The sequence below is a fragment of the Pristis pectinata genome, chromosome 23 (assembly GCF_009764475.1).
Source record: "Pristis pectinata isolate sPriPec2 chromosome 23, sPriPec2.1.pri, whole genome shotgun sequence".
Taxonomy (NCBI): domain Eukaryota; kingdom Metazoa; phylum Chordata; class Chondrichthyes; order Rhinopristiformes; family Pristidae; genus Pristis; species Pristis pectinata.
This window is the reverse complement of record NC_067427.1, coordinates 17,870,620-17,885,408: the sequence shown is the minus strand read 5'-3', so window position 1 is coordinate 17,885,408 and position 14,789 is coordinate 17,870,620. Positions and strand designations below refer to the sequence as shown.

The 14,789-nt window shown below is 40.1% G+C and overlaps 1 protein-coding gene across 3 annotated transcripts in view; it reads right to left on the bottom strand.

Annotated features, from left to right (window-relative positions):
* miga2 (mitoguardin 2) overlaps positions 1-8,473 on the bottom strand; it is a 47,172-nt gene extending 38,699 nt beyond the window's left edge. The window contains exon 1 of one of the 3 annotated variants that reach the window (XM_052036980.1): positions 8,409-8,473. The gene's annotated coding sequence lies outside the window, so the exon portion shown is untranslated. Of the gene's footprint in view, positions 1-4,301; positions 4,411-8,408 lie in introns of those variants that run through there. The other 2 variants (XM_052036978.1, XM_052036979.1) reach the window with 2 other exon arrangements.
* Positions 8,474-14,789: the final 6,316 nt, after the last annotated feature.

The window sequence follows — 14,789 nt, the reverse complement described above, 5'->3', positions numbered from 1 at the left end:
AACATTATTTTATGCTACAGGGAAAATTGGATAAACATTTGGTAAGGGGGGCAGGGGAAACAATTTGCTCATATAAAAAAAATAACCATATACAGAAAAAGAATAACTTTCGTCTGTGTTGTTCCACAGCTGTTTTTTGCTTCCAGTGCTCTGCATCTGCTCTGCCAGAATTTGGAAATAGGGTTGAAAGAACTTGCAAAAGGTCTACATGATAGAAAAGAATTATTCATGAATTTTCCAACATTTATTTTGACTGTTTGGAGGGATAGGAGAAGAAAATATTTTTTTCTTATTAATCAGTTAATAAGGACATGGCATAGTCAGAGTAGCCAACTGGTTAGCCATCTTAACTGGGAGTTTGACATAAAGAGACAATAACGAGGCAGCTTGTGATGCCGGTATCAGCAGATTTTCTTCCCTCTGATGAAATTGTTAGTTTATTAAATACATTAACAAACAGTTTTCAAGAGTTAAGTTTTTAAAAAAATCTGCAGGTCTGCAAGTCTGAAAGTAAAAGAAGTCAAGCAATTCAGCAAATGTGGCTTGAAGAAAACAGACACCAGACCCAACATAATCATTTTGTCAAGGCGGAGAATTACTAAGAACTAAATTACACCTTGTTAATTTATAGAGAACAAACAATAGCTGCAAACGTGCTTCGTGCTGTGAAGGAACAAGGGAATTAGATATTGTTATAAATAGCTCTAAAACCAAGCCTGAACAGCTCCCAGACTCAGGTGATCCCCAAGTGCATACCCACCAACTGAACATAATCCTGACCAATTTTCACATAGGCAAACTACATTACTAAGAATTGTCTGTGGTAAACAGCCCATAATACTACTACTGCACATGTTGCTGCTTAACTGTAACAAATGCCACGCACATCCTATACATTCTTTAGAGTGCACTAGTCACTGCAAAGTCACTCCTCGCTGACCATCTCGTTATTAACATCAGTTTGTGACAAATTTTATCCAATAACAGTCCTGTGATCCATTTCAGTGCAATTTACTACATTAAACAATGTAAGTTTTTGTTATTACAACAGTAACTAAACTTTAGAATTACTAATTAGTCATAATCAATTTAGGCCATCCAGAATACATGGAAAGCATTTTACTTGCCAATGTGCTGTGGCAGATTGCCTCTCATGTACAGTCAATAATTACAAAACACCTGTACAAACAGCCCAACTCCTTCTGGGATTTTGATACTGACATGAACAGAACATGAAAGTTCATGGAAAACACTGCAACCATGTAATGAACTTGCTGACAGCATTCATGATGCCGAGCTAAATATGCTCCTCACTTTAAGCATGCCTACAATATCATTGATCATCCATTGTTCTTCAATCTGTTATCTGTTTAAGGCAATGTACTCCAAACAGCCAAGAACTAGGAACTCCCAAGTAACTAATCAAATTACATGATAACCACAAAACAAAATGCCACATGAAAGGGATGCATTTTAGGGAAAACTAGATAGGGACATGAGAGAAAAAGGAATGAAGGAGTAATTATTGTTCAATCTGATTTTAAACTATCATTTGGTGGCATAAAAATAGAAAATGCTGCAAACACTCAGCAGGTCAGGCAGCATCAGTGGAATGAGAAACAGAGTTAATGTTTCAAGTTGAAGATGCTTCATCAGAATTGGGAAAGAGAGAAAACAAGTTAGCTTTAAGTTGCGGAGTGGGTGGGCGGTGAAGGATGGATGGACAAAGGGAATATCTATGATATAGCGAGGCCAAGGTTGCCGAGGTGATCCTGCTATTTATGGAGCCATCTGGTTGATAGATTAATTAAAGAATTAGAATCAAAAGCTGGGAAAGACAGTTGGTAGCTGTTCCGAAAGCCTGAAACCAAAATGGGAATGCTGGAAATGCCCACCAGATCCAGTAGTTTCTGTAGAAAGAGAAAAGCTAAGCAAAGACCAAAAGGAAAACAGAAACCACTTAAGTGCACAAGAGGTAGACAGAAATCCTGTTGTAAAGGGGAGCAGAGCTTCAAGGTTGACATTCCTGGAAGAGAAGTGGCAGCTGTTTCCTTAAAATGTATTTCAATGTCCCAAGGTCATGAAAAGTTACTCCATAGTTGCACATTTTTGGTTCTCAATTTGGTTTGAAAAGTCACTGCATAACAACTGAAAACTTCATACAGTGGTAGAGCCACCCTCCTTTCTAACATAGGGTGCTGAAGTTAAGCATCTCTCCTATTACTGCTGTAAATGAGATGGACTAGCTCAGCACAGAGTAGAGATTGAGCTCATTTTGCATACTCTAAAATTAATTGTAAACATCAACAATTGCACCTGTTAATGCAATGAGGGAAAACAGTCATTTTAAAATTAGTCAAATATCTTTGGGTGTTTGGAGTACAATTTTGGTACAGTAAACTCTTGTTTACCAAGTATTTAGGCATTCAGAATTCTCATGCAACTGCAAAAATTTCTAAGAATAGTAAACAATTTCATAACATTTTTTCAAAAACATAAATTTGGATTTGATGCACCTGGTTTCCAATGCTCAAGCCCTCATGAAGTTTCACCTTCATCATTCATACTTTTTTTTCATGACAGAAGGCAGACATAAAGGATCTATTCAAGAAGGCTAGTAAGCCCAAGTCTCGTCAGCCTTTGACTTCGACTCACAAAAAAGTGCTGTTGAATCTGATGAAATGCCATTAGAGTGTCTAGAACACAAATAAATTGCACTGCCTTTTTGATGTTTAGAATCAAGTGATTTTAGTTTAGGTGCTAGTCTAGCCTTTGCATCTATGCATAGCCAACACAAGATATTTTTGTTTAAATGAAAATAAGCTCAGACAGTAAAATTTCAAGTGTTACGCAAAATAAGTATGAAAAGATATTTTTAAGTTTAGTTACATTTGTACACAAGGGCAATGCAATTGTAGGCTGATTAGTTGCAACATCATCTTTAAAGACATGGCACTTCATGTGATGCCGACTACACTCATTCCTTTGATTTATTTTTGCTGTATTTTGCATGAATGCTATTTAAGCCTTAAAATACAGCATTACACTTATTTAGAAAGGCAAGGTGATGACATGTTCATCAGCAATTTATTTCAAGGTTAATACAGACTAGCATGTAATGTGCACTAATATCTTTGAGCAATTCTCATGCAACCAGTATAATTATGCAAACAGCACCCTCCATTCCCCAGCACCTCCATTCCCCATGGATGCTGGATGGCTGACAGTATACTGTACTTGACATATTTTACAGCTGCCAAGGCAAATGCAAGGTAGTTCACTAACATGCTACATCACTGAGAAGCAATGAGTTCAAACCCTAAGGTGACCACTTTAACTGATTATAATACCCTACACACTGGTGAGATGAGACAAGACAAAGAAAACCAAGACATGAATCAAGTTCATCACTTCCTCCACTAACTATGAAGAAAAGGTCTAGTTAGGGATAAAATTAAAAGTTCCTGAACAAGACCCACCCATGGCTAAATCAAACCAACCCACTCTCAAGGACTTTTTCTCCCCCCTCCCCCCCCCAAACTCAAACCAAACTAAAAGCAACGCATGGTTAGGTTCAGTCAGGCTAAGGTCAGGTAGCCAGGCTTTACCACAATGGTTAACTATTGATCAGAATCAGCAAGCACCTCCTGGTCCTTTCATTTACTTACAATGAAGGACAGTTTAACTCAGTCTTGTCTCAGTCAGCACCATTCTCTCCTCTGAATCAGAAAGTTGAGAGTTTAAGTCCAACAACACAAGACTGAAACACAAAAATCAAAGGTGACATTCAAATGCAGAACAGAGAGCATTGCAGTGTCGGAAGCTTCCCCAGACCTTTCAGGTGGATGTAAAATGATCCCATGACAATATTTAAAGAGTAAAATGAATCCTCCATGGTCTTGGACAATCTCTCTCAATCAACATCACTAAAATATTTTCCTCTCAGTCCTGATGCAGGGTCTCAACGTCGACTTGCATCCTTTGCCTTCACAGATGCTGCTTGACTTGTTGAGTTCTTCCAGCATTGTTTTTTGTTCCAGATTCCAGCATCTGCAGTCTCTTTTGTACTCAGTAAAAAAAAAACTGATCATTACTTTACTGTGCACAAAATGAGCTGCCAAATTTTCTACATTACAACAGTGGCTGCACTGCAAAAAGATTTCATTGACTTTAAAATGCTCTCAGATACCCCAAGGTCATGATAGCTCCTTAACAACTGCAACATCCCCACTGAACTTGATCTAATGCCCATTACTTATAGGCCAACAGCACAAATGGCCCCCAATTCACCATTAACTTACAGAGAATATCCTTATGGGACTCAGGCTGCGTCCACTATAAAACAATGTTGAGGTATGACATTCCAACAATGAAGAAGGAGCTTAACACCTTATCTGATCCATGATTAGAGAAACCAAATGGTTCAATTCAATGTGATTCCCACAAAGTGCAAATACAGATCAATAACTCCATAAAAAAAACAGGGAATAAGATGCTAAGAATTGGTCAACAGTTAGTGTATTCTGTGCAATTCTGGACACTTTCCCAAAAAAAAGTCAATTGACTGTTAAGCAAGATTCTGTGGATTACATTTCCAGTTAAGTTAGCAAATTAGTTTCAACTCCTACTGCAGAGAGTCATAGAGTTGTATAGCACAGAAACAGGCCCTTCAGCCCACCACATTCATGCCAACCTTTTTACCCATCTACACTAAACCCACCTGACCAGGTTAGGACCAGATCCTACATCTTGCCTATTGGTATTGGTTTATTATTGTCACTTGTACCAAGGTACAGTGAAAAGCTTGTCTTACAAACTGATCATACAGGTCAATTCATTACACAGTGCAGTTACACTGGGTTAGTACAGAGTGCATTGATGTAGTACAGGTAAAAACAGTAACAGTACAAAGTAGTGTCACAACTACAGAGAAGGTGCAGTGCAATAAGGTGCAAGGTCACAACAAGGTAGATCGTGAGGTCATAGTCCATCTCATCGTATAAGGGAACCGTTCAATAGACTTATCACAGTGGGGTAGAAGCTGTCCTTAAGTCTGGTGGTATGTGCCCTCAGGCTCTTGTATCTTCTACCCGATGGAAGAGGAGAGAAGAGAGAATGTCCCGGGTGGGTGGGGTCTTTGATTATGCTGGCTGCTTCACCAAGATAATGAGAGGTAAAGATGGAGTCCAAGGAGGGGAGGCTGGTGTCCGTGATGCGCTGGGCTGTGTCCACAACTCTCTGCAGCTTCTTGCGGTCCTGGGCAGAGCAGTTGCTGTACCAAGCCGTGATACATCCAGGTAGGATGCTTTCTATGGTGCATTGGTAAAAATTGGTGAGAGTCAAAGGGGACAAACTATTTAACTACTATTAAACTATTTAAGTGTCCATCTGGGTGCCCCTTAAATACAGCAATTATATCCGATTCCACCACCTCTTCTGGCAGCACATTCCAGATATCAACCATGCTGTGTTGAAAATTTTTCCTTCAAATCCCCTTTAAAATTTCTTCCTCTCACCTCAGACCTATGTCCTCTTGTTCTTGATACCCTTACGACAGGAAAAAGATGAGCACAAAAATCCTAAGCTGATGCCCCTGAGATGAACTGATAGAATGCAGAATGTTGGAGATTCCAACATAAAACTTTGAAGAGGAGAGTCATCTCCAGTATCCTGGACAATATTCCTCTCGATAACAAGATACACCAAAAAAAAACTTGGTTAATATCATGTTGCTGTATCTGAGTTTGCTTTTGAGGCAGTTGCTTGGGATCAAGGATAGCTTGTTTCCACTCTTTGTGGGTTCTGAGCTAGATGTGAGAACTACAGACTCTTTCAGAGATGAGGCAGAAGGTCTCTGATAGAGCAGGTGGGTGGATAATTTGTGAGATGGTATACTCCTTCCGTTGTTTATGAAGGACTTCTGTGTACTTCTGATACATGGACCCAAGGTACTCAATGCCACTTGAATGTTTCCTCTCTACCTTGAATAGACAAGGGCCAAAGATTCCAAGGAACAAGCACTGATGCTGTATTTCAAGGAGATTTTGAGCACATATTTGAATTGTTTCCTCTGTCCACGTGGTAATCTATCCATGACAGATCTCAGAAATGGACTCTGCTACATTCAAGCAAGCTGCCCCTTTTCCTACATTTCAACAGTGACTCTGCTTCAAAAATGGTACTTTGCTGGCCACATAGCTGTCTAAATATTCCAAGGTCACAAAGGTACTTCAGAAGTACAAGTCTATTTTTAAAATTTAAACCGCAGACCAAGAACAGCATAGATTCACCAAGAATCAAAAACCAGTTATGTGGAGGAGCCTGAGATATTAGGGCTGTTTCTTCCAGAGAAGGGATTTTATTTTTAAATATTGTATCGAACTGATGGAGTGATTATTAATTTGACTAGGGTCAATCATGAAGATTGATTAATAAAAAAAACAGCAAAGGAAGGTACTAAGAAAAATTTCATTAGTTTACATAGAAACCATTGTATTTTAAATTTTAAAAAACTTGGCAAATATTTGCTGCAGAGTGGAGAAACAAGGAGAAAGGCAAGAATGGGATTAGAGTCATACGGCATAGAAACAGGTCCTGCTGCCCATAAAGTCTGTGACAATCAACAAAAACCCATTTATACCAGTCATACACTTCAATTTACTCTCACCACATCCAATCAACTTGTCCAGATTCAACCACTCACCTTCATATCAGGAGCACTTTACAACAGCCTATTAACCTACTAAGCTGCCTGTCTTTGGGATGTGGGAGGAAATGGGAGCACCTGGAGAAACCCGGTGGTCACAAAGGGAACATGCAAACTCCACACAGAGGTGAGGATGGAACCTGGGTCACTATACTGCCCTAACTGGATGTTGATTGGTAGCTTTTGATGGAGTTATGTGGGGGTTCCTGGATTAATTCTGTATCAGTTGATTAATTCTGTGTTGCTCTAGTAAAGACAATAATGCTCCATTTTGCACTGTAATCCTTTATATTTTACCAATTGATTTGATAGGACTGATAAAAGTGATCCACAGTATCAGCCTCTCACCTCAGATGGTAATCTGTCCAAAGATCCATTCTAGGGACTTTACATATTAAAACTTGAAAGAACACTAACAATGTTCTGCCACATTAGGCATACTGTGGCACTGAACCAAGGACTCATTCCCAAATAAGGTGGACATAAAAGAACCTAGGACAAACAATAACTTTTCTTCAATCTTGTTAGATCTTGAAAACAAAAATACCTACATCAAAAATGAGATAAATGTTCGTGAAACAATTTAAGACATCCTGAAATAGATTGAAAGACCCCAAATAAACACATTCTCTCAAGACCAGCATGCAACATCTGACCTGAGAACGATCACATTCACAAAAGGCAAACAAAATAGCAAAGTGTTCCATCCACTGGTGCTAACAGTCCTAAATCAGGGCTGATACTGCAGATCATTTTTTTTTCAGTTCTATCACATGGAGCTGATGTCCAAGAATCAATGCCATTCCACAATGAGTCAAACTGATCTAAATTTATGAAATTACGAACCATTTTACTGCACAGAAGTAGAGCATTCAGATTTAGTGGTCCATGCCATGGTTTATACTCAATGCGAACAGTCTCCCATCATACTTCATCAAAACAAGTTGCATCGATTTTGTATTAATGTACCTGTCTCTTCTTTAATCACATCTATACTATTCACCATAACTACTTCAGATAACAATCAGTTCGACATTCTCATAACCAAAATATGCATGTTAAATTAAATTTTAAAGATTCTAAAAGAAAGCTCATACAAACTGCAGATCTACAATCTGCAATAAAAACTGAGAATGTGAGAAATATTCAGGAGGTCAGGCAGCATCTGTGGAGAGACGGAGTTAATGGTTCAGGTCATTGACAGGTTCTGACCTGCTGAGCATTTCTAGCATCTTCTGCTTTTATTTCTACCTTTTAAGCAATTGATCTCAACAACTGCAGAACTGGAGGTACAACCACACAAAGGGCAGTGTGTGAACAGGGCAATGGGCAGGACACTCAAAGCATACCAAGCAGTAAACTTCACACCAAGACATCAACCCCCGCATAACTCCATCGAAAGCTACCAATCAACGTCCAAGAACAAATCACTACTTTACCACAATCATCTCCCACCCCAACAGAACATAAACCAAATTCCAACACGAAATCCAGAAAGATTTCATTCTGTTTATTAATGCCTCATACGTTAATATTTAAATTGTCGAGCTGCTCTCCAAACCCATTCCTATGTCTGTGGAATGGCAGGATCTACCTTAAAATGGAAACTTAAGACATAATTTTAAATGGAGATTAATGTCATTGGCATAGAGAATCATTTTCACGACTAATCTACCGACAACGTCCATTGTTCCTCACTCACCGACCCCGATTACTCCCCTCTCTTTTCATGGCCGTAGAGGACAACTTGCAGAGCCAACCTGCTCACCGGAAGTCTCTCCTTCTGACAGACCAATTCACCAATGCACAGGCCGAACCTCAACCTGACGTGCGGAATTGAACCAATAGAAGTGCCGCAAGGGCGGAAACTACCCTTCAGCACGTTGGGTTGAGAGTCCAGATGGACGTCATTGTTTTAAGGCGGGTGAAAGTACTGGCTACTGGTGGAAGTACAATTGATTGGCAGTTGATGAACCAATCACCCCGAAGAAATTCAGAGGTTGTACCGCCGCATCCCCTGTGAAATCTTTGAGGAACACCGATTTTGGTAGACAATTATTTCAGACGTTCAAAAATCATCTACAGTTTCTAGTGCTTCGCAATGTAATTTCTACACTTAAAGATAAAAATGTATAAATATGAACTAAATGGCATAATATGTATAAAGAAGGAAGAACAAGGATTCCAGGCATGGGATTGAGCAATTCGAAATAAATTGTCCCAAGGCGATGAGTGTTATCAAGCAAAATTTGACACTGCAGGAGGTGGATGACTGTCTTATGCATTTGCTAAAAAGCCCTTGAAAGGGCTTCAATGGCCTTTGTGAAGCATCTGTGCAACATGATTCCAGGAAGGAATACTGAGAGAAACGTCGACTGTTACTGGAAGATCCTCAACGGAATGAAATACTGTATGCACTTTGGTCTGTCCAAAACTTGTTGATCTTCCTGTGCAAGGAGTTGTCCACAGGCTGCTGACTGGTGCCTTCCAAGGTGCTGGGGGATGCACTGATGGTTGATACAGCCACTGCAAAGGTCTTGTGGGGAAAGACCACAATATGAGGTTCTACAGCTGAGAAGCTGTGTAACGGTCTTTGAAACGTTTCACTGATGAAACCTTTGGGGATAAAACATTGGTGACTTTGACACTCGTATGAGTGAATATATTAAATGGCTTAGTACAGTGAATGAAGGTAACGACATGCTCCAGTGGTATTACTGCATATTTTATAAATAAAGTATATTTTGGGGAAAAAAATGACACTGCAACCCAGTGTAGCAAAAAACTAGTCTGCCATGTTGCCAAGGAACATTGCTTTCAGCTAGGTCATTCTGTATCACCTGTCCTAAAGAACACTTTTGACCACAAGTCAGTCAAGCAGTGGTCTACCCAAAAAGTCATCAGAGCCTTGCAGGTCAAGAAAATGGTGGATGCTGTTGTGGGGTTCCCTGAGAAGAGCCCTCCCAATCTATAATGGCTTTCTCCAATTTTATTTTTCATTACCACTTCATATTGATGACCTTTTGACTGTTCTGATATGCAGTACTTGTTTCAGTACTATGAATAAAGCTATGTCTTGATATCATCTATCAAGATCTAGCATAATATGCAGTAATGACAAACTACTGTCTTCATACTTAATTTTGCAGCAAAGGTGGGTATAGGAAGTTGAAACACACATTACCAGTGATTGAATTGAATTCTGGAACAAGTTCAAATATTTGAATAGATTCTTCTGTTTCTATGTTTTGCAACATTGTTTTACAATTGACTATATTGTTACAAAGAGTGCTTTATCAGTTCAAAGCATTCTGCATTTCTCAGGCTTACTTCTCATTCTTTCCTTTCAAATCCCTATACGGGTCCTCCCCAGGTTACAACAACGTTCCATTCCTGTGAACTGTTTCTAACTCAGACAGTTCACATGTCAGAAATGCAGCTGAGAACCGAGTTCCCACACAGCAGAAGTGCCCGCAGCCCCACAGCAACCGGTAAATTCATTCCAACGGTCTACCAAACACTCGTTCGTATGTGCGGCTGTACATAAATTGGGGATTCGTAAGCTGGGGAGGACCTGTATTGCTTCATCCAGCCCTAATCTTCACTATTCCACTATTGGTAAATGTATCTGCAGCAGTTTAGGTCCTAAATTATGGATTTTCTGCTTAACTCCCCTAGACTCTCAATCTTTTTGACCAGCTTTAGATATTAGTACCACCTGTCCTCATATCAAAAGCTTGACCACAAAAGAAGCTTCGCTATGTTAAGAACATGTTAGAAATTCAAATTGTTGTTCAATATTGTACTTTTTGGGGAATCAAGGGAAGACCTCTTTAAATGTTATGCTCCTCATGGGCAGTGAAATGGGAGAAGGTATTTAAACCGGACAAGTGTGAGGGGTTGCACTTTGGGAGGTCAACTGTAAGACCAAATACACAATAAATAAGAAGGGCCCTTAAGGGCATTGATGTACAGAGGGATCTTGAGGTGCAAGTCCATAGCTCCCTGAGTGTGGCAACACAAGTAGATATGATGGTAAAGAAGGCGTATGGCATGCTTGCCTTCATCAGTTGAGGTGTTAAATATGAAAGTCGGGGAGTCATATTGCAACTGTATAAAACTTTGGTTAATCCACATTTGGAGCACTGTGTGCAGTTCTGGTCACCACATTACAGAAAGGATGTGGAGGCTTTGCAGAGGGTGAAGAAAAGGTTCATCAGAATGTTGCCTGGATGAGAGAGTATTAGCTATAAGGAGCGGTTGGGCAAACTTCGATTGTTTTCTCTGGAGTGTCGGAGGCTGAGGGGCAACCTGATAGAAGATTGTTTATTGACTACAGCTCTGCCTTCAATACAATAATTCCAAGCAAGCTTCTCACCAAACTCCGAGACCTGGGACTCAACACCTCCCTCAGTAACTGGATCCTTGACTTTCTAACAAACAGACCACAATCGGTGAGGATAGGCAGCAATACCTCCGGCACGATTATTCTCAACACTGGTGCCCCACAAGGCTGCGTCCTCAGCCCTCTACTCTACTCCCTATACACTCATGACTGTGTGGCCAGATTCTGCTCTAACTCCATCTACAAGTTTGCAGATGATACCACCATTGTAGGCCGTATCTCAAACAGCAATGAGTTGGAGTACAGGAAGGAGATAGAGAGCTTAGTGGAATGGTGTCATGACAACAACCTTTCCCTCAATGTCAACAAAACTAAAGAGCTGGTCATTGACTTCAGGAAAGGAGGCAGTGTACATGCACCTGTCTACATCAATGGTGCTGAGGTCGAGAGGGTTGACAGCTTCAAGTTCCTGGGAGTGAACATCACCAACAGCCTGTACTGGTCAAATCACGTAGATGCCACGGCCAAGAAAGCTCACCAATGCCTCTACTTCCTCAGGAGGCTAAAGAAATTTGGTTTGTCCCCTTTGACTCTCACCAACTTTTACTGATGCACCGTAGAAAGCCTCCTATCTGGATGTATCACAGCTTGGTACGGCAACTGCTCTGCCCAGGACCGCAAGAAGCTGCAGAGAGTTGTGGACACAGCCCAGCGCATCACGGACACCAGCCTCCCCTCCTTGGACTCCGTCTTTACCTCTCATTATCTTGGTGAAGCAGCCGGCATAATCAAAGACCCCACCCACCCGGGACATTCTCTCTTCTCTCCTCTTCCATCGGGTAGAAGCTACAAGAGCCTGAGGGCACATACCACCAGACTTAAGGACAGCTTCTACCCCACTGTGATAAGTCTATTGAACGGTTCCCTTATACGATGAGATGGACTATGACCTCACGGTCTACCTTGTTGTGACCTTGCACCTTATTGCACTGCACTTTCTCTGTAGCTGTGACACTTTACTCTGTACTGTTATTGTTTTTACCTGTACTACATCAATGCACTCTGTACTAACTCAATGTAACTGCACTGTGTAATGAATTGACCTGTATGATCAGTTTGTAAGACAAGCTTTTCACTGTACCTCGGTACAAGTGACAATAATAAACCAATACCAATACCAAAGTATGTGAAATTATGACAGGCATAGAGAGGGTAGATAATCTTTTTCCCGAGTGGAAATGCCAAGTACTAGAGGGCTTAGCTTTAAGATGAGAGGGGGAAAGTTTAAAGGAGATCCTGAGTCAAGTTTTTTTCACAGAGAGTGATAGGTGCCTGGAACTCGCTGCTGGGGGAAGTGCTGGAAGCAGATATGATAATAATGTTCAAGAGGCATTTAGATGGACACACGAACAGACAGGGAATGGAGGGATATAGACCATGTGCAGCAGATTTGCAGTTTAAATTGGCATCATGGTCAGCACAGAGATAATGGATTGAAGGGCTTGTTCCTGTGTTGTACTGTTCTATGTTCAAATGTGGATGTGGTTGCATCTGTCAGCAAAAAGAAAGAGATATAGTCTGTCCTACCCAATAACCTCACAGAAATTCTGCTCTGCTCCATGTCAGGTTAAAAATTACATTGAGAAGGGAACTAGATGCATCCCTTTTTCTTGGTTAAAAGTTAACACGAATTTTTCAACATTGCCACCTTCAGCTAAAAGACAACAGAGCTAAAAGGCAACAGAGGGAAAAGTAAACTCAGATCGAGGCTGCAACAAACCATTTTATGACATTTAAGTTGTCCTCAAAATCCTTCACTAGTGTAATTGTGTCATGTGACTGATGCTCTCTGGGCTGCACCAATGTGTTCAGATTGCTCCAGAGGTAGTCTGTGACAAGCCCTTGGATAAATTGTCTGAGCTCCTTGCATCTCACATCTAACAGGTTAAGAACTTATTGTGCACATGTACGTTACACTACACTGCAGGCAAGATAGCAGGGTGAAGAGTTACAGTGTCAAAGTTGTTGAGGATTCAAGTAATTATATGATGGTATTAGTGAAGTGATTTTGTGAAGCTCATAATTAATTGCAACAGGTTTGAGGTGCAGACTTGAACATGAGGAAATGGTAGTCCCTGCAGAATGTGTTAACAAATCAAAATGTATCTGTCAAAATAAAATACAATACAAACTGGTCATGCAGACCCAGGCCAGATATATTGGAAACCTCAATAGTTATGACAAACTATGCAATCTCTTAGTTGTACATTGAAATGATGGAGATGTTATTTAGGGCAAATCATTGAAATAAATGGTGAAGGCAAAAGTTGCTTTAAAATGTCTGTTGCAGCATAACAACTTTGGTGGAGAATAAATTTGTAGAGGGATAATGAACATGCATATTCACTCCAAATTACTAAACATGCTAACTCTAACATATGAACTTGAATGCAAGGCAGCTACATCTATGGAAATGGAATCCAAAAATGAGAAGGAGTTTTGGCCAGTGTAGAATGTTAGTATGAACGGGGTATCTGCACCTAAGGCAGGAACAATGGTGGAAGCTCCAGTGTTGAATCTTGGTCACATGTGTGTGAGTGGTACGAAAATTGGGTTTGGTGGGATGCCATGCTGTGGAAATCATTCAGTATAACTGTGTTACTTTAGAGCAGCAAGATAATTCAGTTGTTAAAAGCAAGGCACATATTCTCTATATGCAGAGCTAAATAGAGGACAGCAAACCAACACAGTGGCAATCTAGGACTGCTCCAACAGAAGGAAACAATTACAGGGGAAAACCACAGAAGGGGGTTTTATACGACATTTAGGGGATGACCAAAGCAAGAAGCACATTTTAAATAGCATTACACCATTAGTAGTGACAAATAAAAACAGTGATTTCAAAATGAAGCATTAATAATTAAGTCTTCAAAACAAATATTGACATGGCTGCCGACTGCTCCATAGTGGAGAGGAATACGGATGACCAGAAGTTTAGTAAAATGTCAAGAGCAATAAGTTCTTTAAGGCTGAGAACATATTCTAGCAAAACACTGAGAATAGAGTATCCTCCATAATGGGCTACAGACAAGGCCACTGATGTAAGTGTCTGATTATGTGAACAAACCAATTCTGGTGTAGAGGGATTGGCTGAAAGAGTTTAGGATGGATTGGAAAGTTATATTTACTGTGAATGCATCACAATCATGTCAAAAGAAGTTTCTGAAAAACAAGTAAAATATGTTTAAGGATTTATACAAGTGCACCAAGCTCATAATATGAAACCAAATACTAAGCTAATCTGTTGTTGACCTAGATCTGTAGCATATGTGATGGAAGCTCAGAAAGAAGGAAAGCATCTTGGTCGGCACAGGCAAGTTGGGTCAAAGGACCTGTTTCCATGATGTTTAACTCTGTGAATCAATGTGGCATATCAGTGAAAGTGTCAGAGAGTATTTGGGCAACACTCATCATAGTGCTAACCAAGGCAAATGAGATTGTCAACTCTGTGGAAGTTATAAAGTGACCCTTAATAACTCTGTGGATGATGAACAAAATCCTCAACCAATATCTCCAGATTTCTATGCTGCACTGAAAGGGGTGAGGGTCTACACTAATTTAGACCTGTCTCATCTCTATACCCAAATTAATGTATACATTAATTAATAATCAAACTTTATTTGATTATTAACACTTACAAGGTGTACCAAGCTATCGTAAGGGGTAAAATCATCAGCA